This window comes from Castanea sativa, chromosome 2 (assembly GCF_040712315.1).
Source record: "Castanea sativa cultivar Marrone di Chiusa Pesio chromosome 2, ASM4071231v1".
Taxonomy (NCBI): Eukaryota; Viridiplantae; Streptophyta; class Magnoliopsida; order Fagales; family Fagaceae; genus Castanea; species Castanea sativa.
The window spans coordinates 12,226,368-12,243,407 of record NC_134014.1 but is presented as its reverse complement, the minus strand read 5'-3'; positions in this window follow the sequence as shown (position 1 = coordinate 12,243,407).

Here is a 17,040-nt window from a genome sequence, read left to right as displayed (position 1 = left end):
AGAAGAAGAGGAAGGTCAATACATTAGGATTTTAAAAAAAGAAAAAGAAAAAAAGAATGAAAAGTCTGAAATATTATTGGATTACAATTTTGACAAATTAGTACAATCGGAGCAAAATTATTTGGTACTTCTTATAGTTTTCTCGAGTTTCAGGTCTCTGACTCTTTTTTGCTTAAGCAATTAAGGACCATCTTTTCACACCTCTTGAATAACATTCTCAGAGTCACCTTCAAAGGTCCTTATCTTCAAGACTGCTTGACTTCTAGCTCTGTTTTTTTTTTTTGGGTTATAGACTACTAGCTCTTCTATCAGAGAAATGATAAGAGCACGTTACTTATCTATAATTTTACTAAAAAAATTTTAATTGTTTAAAATTATTGAGTCAGTAATTAATTTTTATTTTAAAATTTTTTATATTTTAGTAATTTTAAACAAGTAAAATTTTTTTAATAGAATAGTAGATCACATCATTTGTCCATTATAAGAACTTTATAATTTTCCCATCTCGACGTGGGCAATAATATTTGTTGAGAAAGGGGTACATTGAGATGTATTTAATTAATAAGTAGAAATGATACAGTATTGTCTGTTTCCCTCAGCTTTTTATTTTTTAAATTTATTTTAAAGCACCATCATTTTCAATTTTTAATGTATAAATTGTAGTTTTGCACAATAACCAAAAATAAGCATAATATACTTATGAAAATAATCTCATTTTCGTGGAAATGACTGGTTGGACTTGGATGGGGGTATTTTTTGTTTACGGCTTAAAAAAGTTAGAGCAGCGATCTTATGTGAGGTATCTAAATAGTCCATCTGATCTTATCTGCATACTGCACACTGCATACAAGCATAGATAATTAAAAATTATACACAGTTTTTTTTTCTTTTTAATTTTTGCAGGGTGTGAGAAGTCTGCGTCAGACTTGGTTGGTAAATTATTAATGAACGGTTTAAATATGACTATGAGGTTAGTTAAATTTCTTCAATTGTATATATATTATAAATAAAGTATAGATGCCTTAGGAATAAATAAATCAATAGTAATTGTATTTTTTTGTTGGGTTAAAAAAATGTCATAATAATGTTACAACAAATTTTAAGTGATAGGTTATTATTAACAATTACGAATGAGTAAAAAAGTTATTTAATTTATGAATTTAAATTATAACTAATTATATTACTACCTATAATTTGTTGTGAAATTGTTATAAAATTTTTGAAGATGAATCTCGTAATACTTCTTTAAAAAATTTATAAAAAAAAAGAGAGAGAAGGAAACAGCCAGCAGCAATAGGAAACTAAAAACTGAAAACACTATAGCAAAATAATTTTTAAATGTGTAAATAGTGTTGTAGGACCTATTTTTAATATTTTTTTTTTCTGAATAAAGTGCTTGGGTCTCATAAACAGTGCATTTACGGTGCGTAAACTGTAAAATTGGTCTTTTGCACAGTAAAATAACGAGCATGAACAGTACTAATTACTGTTCATGCACGCGAAAAAAAAAAAAATACAAAACGCAGAAAAACAAAACTTAGAATACGTTTGGATTCAGCGTTTTCCAGCTGCGTCCACGTTTTTTTTTTTTTTTTTTTTCAACGCGTGTTTGTTACTGTTCATTGGCCATGAACAGTGATTTTAGGCAATGAACAGTAACTTCTGGAATGAACAGTATTTTTTATCCATTTAAAAATTATTTTGCTACAATGTTTTCAGTTTTCAGTTTTCAGTTTTCAGCAATAAGTTCTATCTAAACGGACTCTTAGCAACAAAAATCCGTATCCAAACTGCAGCAAAGAGACTCCAAACAAAAAACAAAAAACTTGGTTGGGGAACAGATACTTGGGTGGTAAAGATTTATAGTAGAGTTCTTAGAATTTTAACCACTCGTTAATAAAAAAGTGGTTAAAATTTTGCAATGTTTCAAACATTTGAGAAAACATTTATTATTACTGTTTTGGTATCTATTGAATTTCCTAACGATGTAACTAATTTTTTTATTTTTATGGGAGACGATGTGACTAAATCTAAATAACCCATTTATAGATAAATTATCAAGTTATTAAAAAAAAAACTTGATACAAAATTTACCGTACGAAATTTAAGGGTGTTTGTTACTATTGTTTAAAGGGAAATGCTAATAAATGTCCTTAGGATATTAGTTAATAATCCATTTAAAGAAAGTTTTTATAGAAAAATGAAATAAAACAATTAATATTTTGACAGTTTTTTCATTTTTCATAAAAGTATTGTTAAAACTTTCTAAAAATGAATTGTTAACCAATGCCCTAAGGGCATTCGTTAGCATGACCCTTATTTAAATAATAGTTTTTAATATTTAAGCAACGTTATATGTAATTTTACACACTTTTTTACTCACATGTATTTTCACAAAGTAATAACAATGTTACTAAAAATCTCTCATAATGTGACTTCAAATGCTAACATGTGATTTTTAATAACTTTTGAAAACTGAGAAGCATGCCATACTTAAATTTCATTAGCATGATCTCACTATATTCTCACATCTCACTTTATTATTATTATAATCGTAAATCACGTGTACTGATGTTGGAGGGCGTTTGGATCCAGCTGAACGCGTTTAGCGTACAACGTTTTCAGCGCTTTTTTTTTTTTTTTTCTTTCTTTTTGTTTTTGCTGTAGAGGACAGCCATTGTGTGCACACTGTGCATATACTGTTCACGTATTTTTTCAGTAATTTTTTATTAAAAATAAATTCGTAGTACTATTCATACATTAAAAAATTATTTTGTTACAATATTTTTCAGTTTTGAGTTTCAATTTACAGTTTTCAGAAAATATGCTTAAGCATGATAGTTAATGAGCAGTATTAAGGACTCATTTAGTCATAATGATCGCAACAGGAAGGAAAGGAGAAAATGTGGCCAAGCTTCACCAGAGACTTGTGAGTTGTGACTCGTGATTGGACTAGTAGTTATTGGTATTCAGTGTTCATTCATTTTTAAATTTTTTAAAAGTAATATAGATAAGATTTTTAAGCACAATTTTTTTTTGATAATCAAGAATTTTAAGTAGAAAAGAATATTCCAAAAGGCCACAGCTGCTTTCAAAAAATAAAATAAAAGTCCACAACAAATAATTAATGCATTCTCACGAGTATCTGATAATTTTCCACAAACTTGTTACTTGTTGAGTTTCCCCACTCCTACGTTGAAATAAGAAGGGGGCAGAAAATGGGACCAACTTCCAAGACATTAAATTTTTTTTAATAAATAATTTTGGAGAAATTATACTTTTCTCTCATAAATTATGATTTATTTTATATTTACTTCTTAAACTAGGAGAATATATACTTATTTTTCTAAATTATTACTCATAGAATGTGGATGCAAGGTATTATACAACTAATAACTTAGGGGGCAAGTATTATATAAGTAATAATTTAAATAGGTAAAGTATAGATTCTCATAATTTGGAAGAGTAAATATATTAGAGGTTATAGTTTAGAGGGATAAAGTGAGATTTTTCAAATAATTTCTGAGACATTTTAATCATTATGCCTTTAGCTGATCATGAATTTCACACCACTATACCATATACCCAACAAAGCAAGACATAGGTTAGATAAACATATTTCTATGTTTCCTCTTTTATGTGTAGTAGCTAGACAGCCTAGACTAGTTGAGTTGGTAATTTATCTATATGATATTATGAATAAGTACATTGAAAGATTAAAATTAGCTTAATTTATGAAGTCTTTTTTTTTGTCATTAAATAAAGGATTTGAATTCGATTCTCTCTCTCTCTCTCTCTCTCTCTCTCTCTCTCTATGTATATATATATATATATATATATATATATATATATATATATATATAAATATATAACATGCCTTTGATCTTAAGTCAAAAACATTAAATCATGCATGGACCATTTATTATACATTAGATGATAATCAATAAAATTTCTCTCTCTCTCTCTCTCTCTCTCTTTATATATATATATATATTACAACATGCCTTTTATCTTCAGTCAAAAACATTAAATCATACATGGACCATTTATTATACATTAGTGGCCTGTTTGGGAGCTTAGAGAAGGAGGAGAGTAGAGGGGAGTAGAGGGGAGGGGAGTAGTGGGGAGGAGAGTAGAGGAGAATGATTACCCTCCACCTTGTTTGGATGTTTTTTTTAATTAGTAAGGGGGAAGGGAGTAATTAGCCCTTCCCCTTGTTTTTAACATTGTAATTTTATAAATATAATAAGGGTAAATTAGGTAATTTACTTTATCAATAATTTTATGTGCTCTACTCTCCCTCCAAATCTCTCCAATTTGGGGGAATTAAAAATGAGGGGTTGGAAGTAGTTGAAACCCCTCCAAACCCCTCCCCCTCCTTCCTTAAAAAACTCCCAAACAAGGTAATTGAATTACTCCCCTTCCCTCTACTCTACTCCCCCTCCTTTTTTAAACATCCAAACAGGCCATAGATGATAATCAATTAAATGTTTGGTATCACGTGAACTCATCATTTTTTCTCCACCACTTACAATCAATCACATATTGACATAAAATAGTTGTAACAAAATGTGTGTCAAAGTTTGTGATCCTAAAATGATTAATTGGTACATGCAACCAAAGTACTCCAATAAATAATTTTACTCAAAAAAAAAGTACTCCAATAAATTAAAAAAGTTAACAAAATCCTTCTGCAAATGTTTTGAAGTCCATCGCCATCGGATATTCAGATAAAAAAAAGAATTATCTAAAGTATGGTACGTGGACGACGTTGGCTTTGCAAGATAAAAAGGACCACATTGGACCTCTTGTCCCGTGAGACAAATGCTTCAAGGGATTTGGGATTACGCTTTGTTCAAGGGTTAAGTTTAGATCCAATGCATTATTGCACTGGACCCAACACGATTAAGGTCCAATATATTGATGCAATGGAACTAACTTGTGTCCTTGGTTTAGGACCAAAAAAAAGTTATGATTTCACCAATCATGATAGTAGCACATTGACAACTAATAATGGGGAATGAATATGAAATTTAGCTGTCCCAAGATTCTTTAAATCAATGGGTATCTTTTAGTGCTTCTAATAGAGATGACCATATTTAATTCTTCTCTCCCCTTGTTTTATCGGTTGCTTTATTATTATTATTATTATTTTTTTTAAAAACCTATCCCAGACTCCAGTTATATGGTGTTGTGTTAAATTAAAGCAAAATGACCCAACTTAGGTTTAAATTAATTATATTAGCAATAATCAACTCAACTCTTTTGCTAAGGGATTTTTTTAGGGATAAGTTTAAGTGTGTGTGCCCATTCTCAATTACATAAACAAAAACCCTCAAAATTATATTAAAATGTCCCAAAATTTTAAAACAGTAATTGATATATATTGAGCCAGTAGAAGACCCCGAAATATTGAGCCAATAGAAATTCAACTCAATTGAAATTCTAAATTATTTCACTAAAAAAATTATTACGAGTGTAACAACTAATCATTGCCAATTAATTTTTCTAACAATTTATAAAAGAGACGTTAATAAAGCCTGAATAAATAATCAAATAACTTAATTAACAATTTTGCATTTCAATAAATAAAAATATATATATATATATATATATAAAGTTAAATAAATAATATTTAATTGATATTTATTGTCTTAGACCTCTTTTTTTTCAAAACTGGACTGAATTTCATTCAATGCAAATGGGCCAAAACTGAGTACAATGCCTCCTCAACAGGAGATGGAGAATCCTCCAGCCAAACTATATCATCCACTATATGCCTAGCATAACGACCGAATGTGAAGAAAAATGGAACGTCTGCACTTCGTCAGAGGAGAGTCTAAATTTTCTCTTATCTTTCTTGCTCCACTATATACTTTACAAATAAAAATATATCATATGTTTATCTAATTTATTAAATGTTAAATTTATGCCTTCTATTATTTTAATTACCTAAATATGATAAATTATTTATTTATTTTAGGTAATTAAAATAATAGAAGGCATAAATTTAGCATTTAATAATTAGATGGGCATGTGACATGTTTTTATTTGTAGAGTATATAGTGAAGTAAGAAGAATGGGATAAGAATTTTGGAGTCCTTAGAGAAAGCCGAATGTCCTATATTATATGCCCAAGCCTAGAAGAGTGCCTTTCCGGACTAGATAAAGATCTCATTACAACCACATTATCCTCTTTAATAACCGCATCCCTAAACCCCGCATCCTTGGCAAAGAGAATTGCCTTACGACAAGCCATAATCATGTTCTCATAACTATCCAAATCTGGACAACCCCTAGTAGAGAGAGCCGCCATCACTTCACCCTTGTCGTTGCGAATAATCACCCCAGTCCAAAGGATTCATAAGGGAGGCTACATTAAAGTTGATCTTGTAAAAATCAGAAATTGGAGGCTGCCACACTGTTAGGGGCACACTCCCTTGCAGAATTTGTAGCTAGAATCGGGTGTGATTGAACTCCACTAAATAGTCCAGAGCTCGTTGATTCAATGCCCCAAGATCTCAAAACTTACCCCCATGTACAACTGTGCTACATTGATGCCAAATCAGCTAAGCTTTAACCAAACACTTTGCTCTTAAAGCACGCAAGTCTCAAAATTCTATACCCCCTTCACATTTAGGTTGAGTGAGCTTTTCCTAGTTAAGCCAGTAATCTTCCTCTCACACCCCACTTGTCTCCATCAAAATCTTGCACACATAGCACCAGGGATGGACCTAGGATATAAAGTGAGGGGGGGGAGGGGGGGGGGCAATGTATGAAAAAGAAATGGGGTTATCCCAGCGTTTTCAAAACTGCTGGGATAGCCCTAAAAAGTGCTGGGATAGGGTCAAAATTCCTATTCCGGCGTTTTTTTTCCCAGCGCTTCAAACCGCCGCGCAGTGATAGTCGGTATAGGGTCGCTAGACCTATACCAGCGTTTTTCAAAAGCTCTAGGAAAGCATACGCCCTATCCCAGCGCTTTTGAAAACGCTGGTATAGGCCTTTTAAATTATATGCATTCAAGACCTATACTAGCGCTTTTGGGAGCGCTGGAATAGGTACTACCTATGCCAGTGCTTTCAAAAGCGCTGGTATAGGCCATGAATGAATATAATTTAAAAGACCTATACCAGCGCTTTTGAAAGCGCTAGGATAGGTCTTGAATGACCAAAATTTAAAAGGACCTATGCCAGCGCTTTCAAAAGCGATGGTATAGGTCATTTAAAAAAAAAAAAAATTAGCACCTGTAGTGTACTTAAAATACATATTTTCCAATACCTATTTTATAGCAACTGTAATGAGCCACAATTCATATTTTCCAATAGAAAATACCATACCACATTAAACCAAGAAACTAAATATATTTAATTACACCATATCAATAATTACATCCCAAATGTCTAGAATATTATACATAAAATAATACATCCCAAATGTCTAAAATGTTATGAGACGCACCTACACTACGATTTCACCATTGCACATTGAGTTTCAAAAATGTAAGTCACAAAACAAACAACACTCCTAATAGAAAATACTCCACATTTTCTCTCCATGCAAGCCACCCGCTTGCTCCAAAACAACAACCCACTACGACAGTAATGTAGACACATTATTTTACAATTTAAGGGAATTAAGAAGCAGATCTTACTCACCCTTTAGCAATCCTAGTGTTTGACCACGGAAAGAATAACGTAAACTTCAAACAAGCTACCACTCCTACAAAAGCAAACTAACCATTACTCACTACTATGATAGGTGACCATTACATAAAAATGAAATCTTTGGTGATTAAACATCAACAATGGTAGGTGTAGTTTATTATATATCAAAGGTTCAAAAGTGACGAATCATACTTGGGGATGATCAAAACTAATAAACATTTTAGAGATAATTATACTTTGTCCACTTGTAATGTGAGACAATTACACATTACTTATCTATGGTATGAAAACTAGTACCTTAGATACATGTGGTTCAATCCTCTAACTGCCATTACACATCACCCTTAAAAAAAGGGTAAAAGCAACTAAAAGCTACAACTTGAGCTAAAAGCAACAAAAAGTCAAGAATCGATACCTGAAACAAAATCAAATGGTAATGAAGAGAGGTCCGAGTGAGATTGAGAGAGAGGCCCTTTTGTTCCTGAAAGAAAACAACAAAATATAAAAACCCCATGAAGCAAAACCCTAAAAACAAAATCCAATTGAACCCAAAATCGAAACCCTAAACCAAAAATCAAACCAAAAATTTTTAAAAACTTACTGTTAGGAGGCCTAGGCTTCGTCGGCAATGGCATGGTGAGGAGGATCAAAAATATGTCATCAATCTTTTGATAGTAGTGCAGATTCTGCAAGAATACCTGCAACATGGGAAAGGAAAGTAAGTTCAAGGACAATAGTTTTAAGTGGGTGTATTTATTATTCCTAGTTATCTCTATTTTTCTTTTTCTTGGTTGTTTATTCTATATGCAAATTCTTAGTGACTTACCTCAATATGTTTGAAATGGTCTCAATAATATTAGATTTTATGGAGAACTAGAATACCCACAGGAACACACAAGTAGTTTACAAAGCCTTAAGAGGCAGAGAATAAGACAGGCTGACTTTTTGCCTTTTAGAGATCTCCCAAGTTGATGGGCCTTCATGTATAAGTATTTTACTTATTATGGTCCCCTAGTAAGCCTAACTTTTCGAAAGAAGGAAAGGGCAGTGAATAAGATCCTTTTTTTTTTTTTTACTGACTTCCCTTATAAATCTTACCAAGAGAATCTATAGGGATCTTCATGCAGAAAAATCCCACTTTCAATCAGAATTCTAAACAACCCAAAAGAGAAAATAACAAGAAAATCAAATGACAAATAAGAAAATGGAAAGAAATATGTGAACAACTCAGGTTAGGTAAGTTGTTGATGCCTTTCTCTAAGTACATTTGAGAATATTGGAACTATCAACTATCAACTATCAACTATGGGAGATTCATCTGTATCCCATTTTATAATCACTTGTAAATAGTAAACATGTCTTAATAAAATAATGACATTAAAATCATTTGATAGTCTCTTCCAAGATTTGGTTTGCAAATTTTCCCCTCTTCTATTTATTTTAAGCCTACTTGTGACTGCCATTTGCATGTGCAATTAGGAAATAAAGTACTTAAAAACTATGTGTTAAAAGTTAATTTTTCCATTGAAAGAGAGTAGAAGGGATTAAGTTGATTAGGCAAAGACAGTAAAAAATATGGAGGCATTTTTGTTTGGGGGCTAAGTTTACAACTAGACTAGCATTATATCTATATTTTAACGTGAAATGTCTAACTAGGATAATCTTAAGGTCGCGTAATTTATTAAAGAAAACCGCAACTAGATTAAATCAAGACAAAGCAGAATGATGGCATACCCACTTTACAATATTCACAACACATACATTGGTTACTGTCAGGTCAAATTTGCATTAATTGACCTTATATCTCCATGCAAGCCACCCGCTTGCTCCAAATCAACAACCCACTACAGTAGAATATTTGAATTTACTAGTAGTTGATAAAATAAATTCACACATAGTTGAACAATAATATCACAACATTCACAAGACAATCAACACTCCCAATAATGAAAAGTAGACCACCTTATATCACCATGCAAGCCACCCGCTTGCTCCAAACCAACAATCCACCACAACAGAATTTTGAACATATAATTATAGACTAGTAGGGTATTATGAAGCAAACTTTACTCACCCTTTCGCAATTCACTGGTTTGCTCACGGAAAGAGGAAGTCAAACTTAAAGCAAGCTGCTAATCCAACAAAATCTAAGTCTAAATTATAGACTATTAAGATAACTTAAAGACGAAAATTAGGTGACTTCATGTCCAAAATCATGTAAAGGAGAAGACACTACTAAACTGAGCACACCGAGAGAACAAACTATAAACTAAAATAGGGAGAGGTGTGCAAAGATATACAAACCAAAAGATAAGCTCCAATATTTTTGCTAGTTTGCATTTGTTCCACAAGTAGACATGAGCTATTTAATAATTTAATCATATGTAGTTAGAGAATGAGAGGTTAACTTACTAGTTGCTACCTTGCTTTGCTCCAAGGGAGATGCCAAAGATGAAAAGAAGAACACCAAGACCCTTCAATACTATTGCAACAGTCACTAAATGTTTAATCTGGCAATAACAAATCCAACAATTATAATTGAGTTGTTTTTATTTTAATAAAAAACAAAATGGCAAAGCAAAATAAAATTATCAACCAAACTGAGTGGAGAGATTAATGCATATCTCATGGTTAAAGGTGCTTGCTTGATTAAAAAAGGAGCCCCCATTTAGGATTTCAATTGACAACATCACCTAAATAAGCCTAAGCATGGTTGGTTATGCCAACAGTATTAGAATTCCCCTCCACGTTAATCCACTCATGAAAGTCAAGATACTTAACATCCTTCACAACTGCACGTAAAATGCAGAAGAAAAATAAAGCACAATAGGTAGTTCAATTTTCAAGGAATCCAACAAAGACATGACATCAACAATTCCCAAAATCAATATTAAATAAAGTGATTTTGTAACTAGAAATGAAAAGATATTGCAAAATGCTACAAAATCAATGAACTAGATTATTTAAAATAGGAAATTTGCAACTTTAATCTACCTTGATTGTCTCCAGGATTTTGCTGAACTCCAGCTTATCCTCATTCTTGACACTGGTCAAACACAAGATGGAAGCTGTTTTCTTGTGGACAATCTGTAAGCAAATCAACATAAATAAATCATTCACTTGACATGAAATGTTTGATCAAAATTTAATACCCAGATAAATGAAACATAAATTACCGATCCGAGACATGACTTCCCCTTCACAATGCAGTAAGGGATCTCCATCTTCCTGCTGGAAGCCATACAACTAATTCTATTGGGTCCACATAACTACCAATTGTGCCTTGTTTTGCAAAGGAGAAATTAACCATTGGCATAAGTAATAAGTTAGGGCAAAACTTAATGCAAGCAGACAACAAAGTGCATTGGGAATAAAGATGATACAATCGTAACAACCAACTAGTTAAGCAACCTATCAGGTAGGTAATATGGTTGAGTCCATATTTTACGATAATGGGTTTCTTAGCTTCAACAGTTTTTCCTTTGGCCTTAGCCTAAGCCCTCTTCAAAAGGCGTTCCTTCTTTGCTGATTTTTCCTCCGGCCTGTACTTAAGATGCAACTTGAACAAATTTGTTGTTGCAAATCATGAAAAAATTGTCATGGTTTAGAAAAGAAATCACACATGCTAACATGCATACATACAGATAAACTAGTACATGAACAAAGCCTGCAGCAGAACATAATAACTTACAAAGAAAATAATCAGCCAAACTTATAATCCCAAACCACTTAATCAACATCATATGTGCTGCCATAACCCCATAGCATAAAAAAAAAACCCCTTTCATCTAATCTACCCCCCTCAAAAGCCATTATTCCACTATTTTTCTCTCATCTGTGCTCCCCAAAGTTGTCTCATGCCTTACCAGTCATAAGGAAATTTTATTAGGGATCATGAGAAAAATCACCCAGAATATAAAATATTGCCTAGTTAAAAGAAATCTTCCTAGAAATTGATACCATCCACTATCAAAATGATTAAATGCTGCACTTGACACTTGTACCATGTGGGATAGGGTTTATACGTGTACAAAAGTGAAGTCATGCTATCTATGATTTTTTTTTCCTCGAGATAAAGGGAAGGTGCTGAGAAATGAAAGCTTCTACATTCTCTCTTAACAGTTAATCATCTATTTTCTGATGGTGGTCAAAATTACATGAACTGATATTGGCTTGTACTTTAAAACAATCCAATACCAGAAAATGTAAATTAAGCAACTGCCTAGGTGTACATTCCTCCCTGTGTGTGCATACAGAACATAAGTTTACTAAGCTTAACTTCATATGGGAAAGGAGTAGCTAGAGATTTTAAACAAACACAACTCTGAAGGACAACAATTTTTTGTTTTTTTTATATAAGGAAAAGTTTTATTAAAATGCAGAAAAAGGAAGATTATCATACAAACAAAATCTGATGCCCCTGGGGACATGCCAACCAGATATCAGTCCAAGACATGCATAACAATTATACCACTCATAGTGTAACCTGTTACATTTGAAATTGTTCTAAGATGCATATTAGTATATTACTATTGCTAAGGATGAACCATATTAGATTTAACCGTCGAGTCCAATTTGATTTCAAACACAGGGTTTACAATCATATTGGGGATGACAATGAAAGGGTAATAGAAAAAGATGTAATTTCCTTTCTTCTTTTTTTTGATAAGTTAAAAGAATTGATTTATTTTACAATAATTGTAAACATCTTAGACAATAATAGTACATGTGATAAACTTAGCTACTTCATAGATAAGCATTTGAAGTTTTGAACTGACATTTCTTGCTGTCATTTACTACTTTTAAATATAAAAACAAAAGAAGTGTCAGTCAATGTTTCTACATGTTTCTTCATCTCATTAACCATCTACAAAATTATTTTATTTTAAGCAAACCAACATTCACCTCTAAACTCAGAAATTACGGACATGCCAACCAGTTGGTCTTGGGGTAATAATTTAGGGACATACAATATCAGAATTGGTAAATTGCAGAGCTTGTGAAGCTAATGCATTAGTAATTCACCTCACATACACGCGCGCGCGCGCGCACACACACACACAAGTACAAATAGCAATCACTGATGAGATAAAATATACACAACCTGCACTACTGCTATGTGATTCACAAATGAATCTCACCACTTGCAAAAAGGAGATACAAATATGTACAAATGATAAAACACAGAGAAAATGAATGAAAAAGCTATTTTTAGTATAGCCAAGCAATTTGAAACATGAGCACAAATTAGGGGACCTTAGAAGTCTACCTTCCTATATGGCCACCTATCCAGACCATTTTCACGACAAAGTTTCTTTAGTTCTGAGGCTGTAAACCAAATAATTGGAAATTAGCAACCATATATATCACAATGTGCATTATAAAATTTACAACTGAGCACATCTAATCAATTACAACTTACAACTACACATAATCACATAATTCTCAGAAACCCTCCTGGTAGAAAAATAAAAATAAAAATACAACCACTATGGCTTTGAATTCTCATATAATACTTTAAGGAAGGCCTCCATTTCGGTTGGAGGTGTAATATAGCTATAAATTTTACAAAAGCTTAGACTTAAACAAGATAAAAAGGTATATAGTTTGAGCATGAACATACACATTCTTATCCCACATTCAAATCCATGTCTCTTGATTCAACCATATGAAAGTCTTATCCAATCCCCAAAAAATATAGACAAACTAATCCCCAATCGAACCCAAGAAGAATTTTTAAAGTCATTGTCCTGTTTTTTAAATAATTCAAAAGGTTTAGAGTTCAGACCAAGAACTAGAAAAATTTAGTATAAGGTCTAAGTGTCCAACTTTCATATCTCTTTTTTACCATTCTTGTTTAATTTCTCAGCAACCAAGCACAGTTCAACAGAAAATTATTATAAAAAGCGATTGAACCTGACTGGAAGGAACTGTGAAACCATTGACAAAGATGGAAACCCCATAAAAAATTATCACTTCACTCATACCCATATTTGCCAAAGTCATATAAAATGCAAAGAATAAATTCCAAAAATCAACTCATATCAACATATGCAACAACAAGACCCATATAGTTGATCTAGCAAACCAACCTTCAAATACCCATTAGGAAACTAATCAACCAAAACCTTTTATCAAAGCAAAAACTCTTCAAATGATATGAAATTTTCGGATTTTAACAAAGCCATTGGTACCCAAATCATCTTAACCCTCTAATCTAACATTATTCACCAAAACCCATCAAGTATTTACTATAATAATCATTAAATAGCAAAACCCAAAGGATTTCATAAAAGAAATTGAGCAAAAAGCTTAGATTTTTACCTTAAAATCTTGTTGGGAAAAGGCATAAATGAAGGAGTATATGGAGGCTAGAGGGATGATCTAACAGTGGCTGTTTATGAGAGATGAAGAGGGAGTAAGATTTGGGTGAGAGGAAGGGAGAGCCTGCAGCACAAGAAAAACAAGAGAGAGAGAGAGAGAGAGAGAGAGACCAACATGAAAATGAGGAAGAAAAGGGTGGGTTAGAGGGAAATGCCTGAAGGAAAGAAGTGGGAGACCAAAAATGAGAGGCCAAAGTGGTGCCAAGCTAAAAAAAAAATAAGAGGGAAGTCTGAAATTTTTTCAGTGGTACGAAGGACCTATTGCAGCGTTTTTTGACCCTATCCCAGCGCTTTTTGATGCGCTGGAATAGGGTCATCCTATTCCAGCGCTTTTTGATGCGCTGGAATAGGGTCATCCTATTCCAGCGCTTCAAAAAGCGTTGGGATAGGCCTATCTCCATTCCCTTATGGAGTGACCTTATCCTAGCGCTTCAAAAAGCGCTGGGATATGCCTCTCTCCATTCCCTTGTGGAAGGACCCTATCCCAGCGCTTTTTGAAGCGCTGGAATAGGCCTTTTTCCATTTCCTTATGGGGTGACCCTATCCCAGCGCTTTTTGAAGCGCTGGAATAGGGTTACCCTATTCCAGCGCTTTTCAAGCGCCGGGATAGGATAATTTCAAATATTAAATTAATTAAAAAAAAAGATTACCCTAACCTATAGCGGCGGTTATAAAACGCTACAATAGGGCATCCTATACCAGCGTTTTTAAAAACCGCCGCTATAGGTCTCTTTTGCAGCGATTTATAAAGCGCCAGTTTTGAGCTGCCGTAATAGGGTTTTCTATACCAGCGCTTTTAAAAAGCGCTGGTACAGACTTATCTATTACGGCGTTTTTTAAAAGCGCCGGGAAAAAAACGCTGGGACAGAACGATTTTTTTGTAGTGACCCAACGTTCTTTTAATTTTCATAATTCATCGATGATTACATACTAAATATCACAATGTATAAAATCAAAAAATTCATCAAGAGATCATCTTCTAGTTTCATTTTATAAAACCGAAGCCAATTTAATATCACTAGATGTTGATTGGGCTATTTCAAGAGAGGATTAACTCTTTCTTTTTTTGTTGAGAAAAGGGAAAATTTTTATTGCATTGTTAACTATAATGTATTGGTACAAAGAGTAAAAAATGAAGGCTTCTGCAAGTTTGTCCAAGTTCTTATCTAAGAACCACGGGTGTGTTTCAGGATTTGGGTGCGGGTGTGGGACTCGGCAATTTTTGAAAAAATAGGGTGCGGGTGCAGCGGGGTGCGGCAATTAAAAACTTACTAATAATATTTTTATTTTATATTTTCTATATATTTTGACTATTAAAATATTCTTAAAAAACACATTACTATGGCCTTGGTTCACAACAACAAAAAAAAGGCAAGAAACACAAAACATTTAGTTTTGACATTGGCGGAGATCAAATCTCAAATCTTATTAAACGAACTGAAACCCATCATTAAAAGTTCAAACAAATGGTTAATTTATAGAGCATCTGCATTACTGGGCATAGCAAATTAGGTTGAGAGGCTGAAATGGACCATAGTCTGAACTCGGCCCAATTCATTGGACCTAGTACAACTACCACCCTTTCTCCCAATAATAAATATGATCTCCCTGTTTTCAACACCGTCACTTTCTCGAGAAAATCATGGATTTTCTGGTACTATCTCAGTCCAACTCCCTTCGTTTTCCATCAGATTTTCTCGAGAAGCTAAAGCCCTACTTTCCAATACGTTGCATTAGGACTCCTCTCTGGTCCACAACCAATCACACTTGACCATCTGTCCCTGCTTTGAGTAAAATAAGTAGCATAAAATGTACGGTCAAGGATCGATTTCAGCCGATACGACCTGATTTTGTGCCGAATCGAAGCGAATTAAAAAAAAAAAAATCAAACGCGTCACCGACGCACGGGCAGTGGCGCGGTGACCGTACCTTGCTTCGGGCTTTGTCAGACTCCAGTGCGGCACCCTCCCAACCGGGTTGATGCTTCCTAGGTTCTTATATTATGTAAAACTTTAGGTTATTAGGTCTCTATATTTAACCAGTTAGAGTAGCCGCATCTCATCTTGTGATTGGTTGTTTCAATAGTTTTCTAGATTATTAATTTCAGTTGGTACAAATTGACTAGTTAGTTTTTCCTTATCCTTTCTACTCTGTTTGTATAAATATCTAAACAGAGTTGTAATGTTTTTCTATTCAATGAAAACAATTTCAGTTTTCTCTCATTTCGATCCAAAGTTTAACACAGAGAGTGGATTACAATTAATACAAACACAACAACTAAAATTTTAAACATCTTTAAATCACAACAGCAAAGCAAATATTAAATCTTCTTTGAAGCCACATACACCATTGTATCATGGAGAAACTAAGCCGAACATGAACTTAATCATTAGTAATTTTTCTATCCTTCAAATCTTAGGGGGGCCTAGGGGCGGAGCCACCTTATGCATTGGGGGGGCCATGGCCCCTCCAAATTTTTTTAAAACCTTCCTAATTATAAGTAAAACTAGGCTACAATCATTTTGAGTTAAGAGCTGGCCCACACAAGATTAAAAGATTCCCCTCCCCCCCTCCAACACATCACTTATAAAATTCTCCCCGCCCAAAATCCCAACTGTGCAATGGTAAAAATTAACTCCTCTTGTCTTTCCTATTCTTCTCTAAAGCATGATAGCCACGTCCATATGTCTTTAGTTTTTATTTATTCAATTTTTGTGAAAGGATAATACTAAGAAGTAGTACTTTAGATTACTTGATTAAACTCATATGTATTGAATTTCAGTGTCCTTAAAAATAATATCATTGTTTGTATTTTATTGGACATGTTAAATATGTGTAGAGAGGGAAAATTCTCGACCTATCACAAGCTGACACATCATACTACCAAGTCCACAAAATACAGCCAATTACAAGGCGCCACGTTTGCTGCTAGGTTTTGCCATCACTATTCGGATTCCAATAGAAATTTGCCAAGTGTCATTGAAATAATGGCA